Source organism: Equus asinus, unplaced genomic scaffold, assembly GCF_041296235.1.
Source record: "Equus asinus isolate D_3611 breed Donkey unplaced genomic scaffold, EquAss-T2T_v2 contig_362, whole genome shotgun sequence".
Classification (NCBI taxonomy): domain Eukaryota; kingdom Metazoa; phylum Chordata; class Mammalia; order Perissodactyla; family Equidae; genus Equus; species Equus asinus.
In genome coordinates, this window is record NW_027225030.1 from 65,001 (window position 1) to 67,500 (window position 2,500).

The 2,500-nt window shown below is 81.6% G+C and overlaps 1 non-coding gene across 1 annotated transcript; it reads right to left on the reverse strand.

The window, feature by feature from the left end:
- Positions 1-1,061: 1,061 nt before the first annotated feature.
- Positions 1,062-1,214, reverse strand: LOC139043794 (5.8S ribosomal RNA). The gene has a single exon (XR_011500860.1). It is a non-coding gene; the product is annotated as a 5.8S ribosomal RNA (ribosomal RNA).
- Between the last annotated feature and the right edge of the window lie 1,286 nt (positions 1,215-2,500).

The following is a 2,500-nucleotide window of genomic DNA, read 5'->3' on the forward strand; positions in this document are numbered from 1 at the left end:
GACGTCCGCCCGGCCTTCCGCCCCGCCCCGCCCCCCCCGCCACGACCGACCCCCGAAGGAGGGCGGGCGGGCGGGCGAGCGGGCGGGCGGGCGGAGAGACGCGGGCGGGCGGACGGGGGCACGAGCCGGCGGCACGGGCGAGGGGCCCCGCCGGGGAGGAGGGGGGGCGGAGCGGGACGCCGCCACGCGCACGGCGGACGCGTCGCGGCGACGCGTGGGAGGAGAGGGCGGAGGGGCGGCGGCGGGCGCGGCGGGGCCGGCGGTCGCCCCCGACCGCCGACCTTACCCGCGCGCGTCCCACCGCCTCCCGACACCCGCCCCTCCGCCGCGAGCCGCCACGGCCCGTCGGGCGGCGGACGCGGCGCCCGCCCGCCCGCCCGGGGCTCGGGGCACACGGCGCGGCGCGGCCGCGACCCAGGGGAGGGCGCGCGGCGGCGGACGACGCCGCGGCGTCCCGCGGGTCACCGCCGGGGCCCGCGTCCCCGGGGCGCGGCCCCGCGCACGCGACTCGGCCTCGGCGCGAGCCACCCCGACGGGGCGAGGCCGGGGAGGGGTCACGGTCCGGGACCCGGGCGCGCCGGGGACCGGCGAGGGGCCGGCCGGACGCACCGGGACGGACCGCCGACGGGGGCGAGCGGCGACCGGACAGGCGGCCCGGACGCGGGCCCCCCGAACCCGGCGGCCCCGACCGCGCGCCGCGGGACCCGTCTCGTCCCCGCCCCGGCCACCCCGAGGCCGCGTGCGGCGCGAGGGAGCCCCCGAAGGCACCGTGGCGGCCACGGGCACCTCGGCGCGAGCTCTCGCGTCTGTCTCTCCCTCGACTCGCGGGCGGCGGCCCCCACCCCGGGACCCCGCGCGGCGCCGCCGCCGCCGACCCCCACGCGCCTCCGACGACCGGGCGCCGGGGCGCGTGGGAGGAGGGGCGGGCGCGCGGGGCGGAGGAGGGGCACCGCGTCTGCACTTAGGGGGACGGAGGGCCCGGGGCGGGCCCTGCGAGAGACCCCCAGCCGCGCGCCCCGGGGCAGGCGACACCCACACCCCGGGGGCGATTGATCGTCAAGCGACGCTCAGACAGGCGTAGCCCCGGGAGGAACCCGGGGCCGCAAGTGCGTTCGAAGTGTCGATGATCAATGTGTCCTGCAATTCACATTAATTCTCGCAGCTAGCTGCGTTCTTCATCGACGCACGAGCCGAGTGATCCACCGCTAAGAGTCGTACGAGTTTGAACGGCGGGGTCCCCCCGCAGGGCGGGGGAAGAGCCCGCCCCTGGCACGGCACATCCCCGGAGGGTGCCTCCGGCCGGCCAGAAAGGCACAACGAGACCAGACTCCGTGAGGCCGGAAGGTTGGACGACGGGGCGTCCGGCACGGGCCCCGCGGGGCCGTGCTCGGACACCCCACAGGCGCCCGGGGGCTCCCGCCTCGCCCGAGGACGCGGGGGCGCGCACACGCCCGCGCGCGCACGCGACGACACGACGGCCGCCGGGGACGCCCCCTCCCGACGGCCGCCGCGACGGCGGCGCGGCGCGGCACGGCGCGGCGCCCCGGCCCGGCGAGGCGGAGTCTGGGGGAGAAGGGCCAGGCCTCCCGACTCCCCGCGGGCCCGACCGCCCCGACCCAAGGCGGACGGGCGAGGCCCCCCAGGGGTCTTTAAACCTCCGCGCCGGGACGCGCTAGGTACCTGGATGGGGGGAAGCCAAAGCAACGGACGAGGCGGAGCGGGTAGTGCCGCGCGGCCACCGCCTCGACGCCGCCCGCGCCGCCCGCGGCCACCCGGGGACGGACGCAGGCCTCGGCGCTGCCCGCCCGTGACCGAACCCCACACCGCCGGGCGCCGCCGACCGACGAGCCCACCGCGCCCGCGGCCCCCTCGACGCCGGGCGTGCCCCCCTCGCGTCCGACGCACGCCACCAGACCCGACCCGACTTTCCCCCGGGGACCCTCCCCGCACCCGCGTCCCAGGCCCCTCGCCACGGAGGGCGAGGGGCTGCGGCGGGGAAGCGGGGAGCGAGCGGACAGGGCGGGGGTGGTGGGCGGACGTGGCCGGCCGGACGCGGGCGCCCGGGGCGCCGAGGGCGGGCGGAGACGCGGAGGCACCGTCGGACGGACGACGACGCCGACGGCCGGGGAACGGCCCAGGGCGGGCGACGGGAGGCGGCGGGCGGCGGGCACCCCGCGTGAGCCGAGGCTCCGAGGCCCCCGGGGGACCTGACCCCGGGGACTCCGCGGGGGCTCGCGCCGCCACGCCGCCCTTCCCGAGACGCGCCGAGGGCGCCGCCGCCCGCGAGAGCGGGGGACGGACGGCGCCGGAGACGGAGGCGCGGCGCGACAACGCCGGCCCGCCTCGCGGGAGACCGGAGGGCGCGGGGACGGACGCGCCGGGGGCGGCGGCGCGGAGGACGCGGCGGCCTCGGAACGCCGGGCGGACGGAGGCCGGAAGGGGCTCGTGGGCTCGCCGAGATCGAGCCCACTCCCTCCGGACCACCGCCGACCCGGGACCG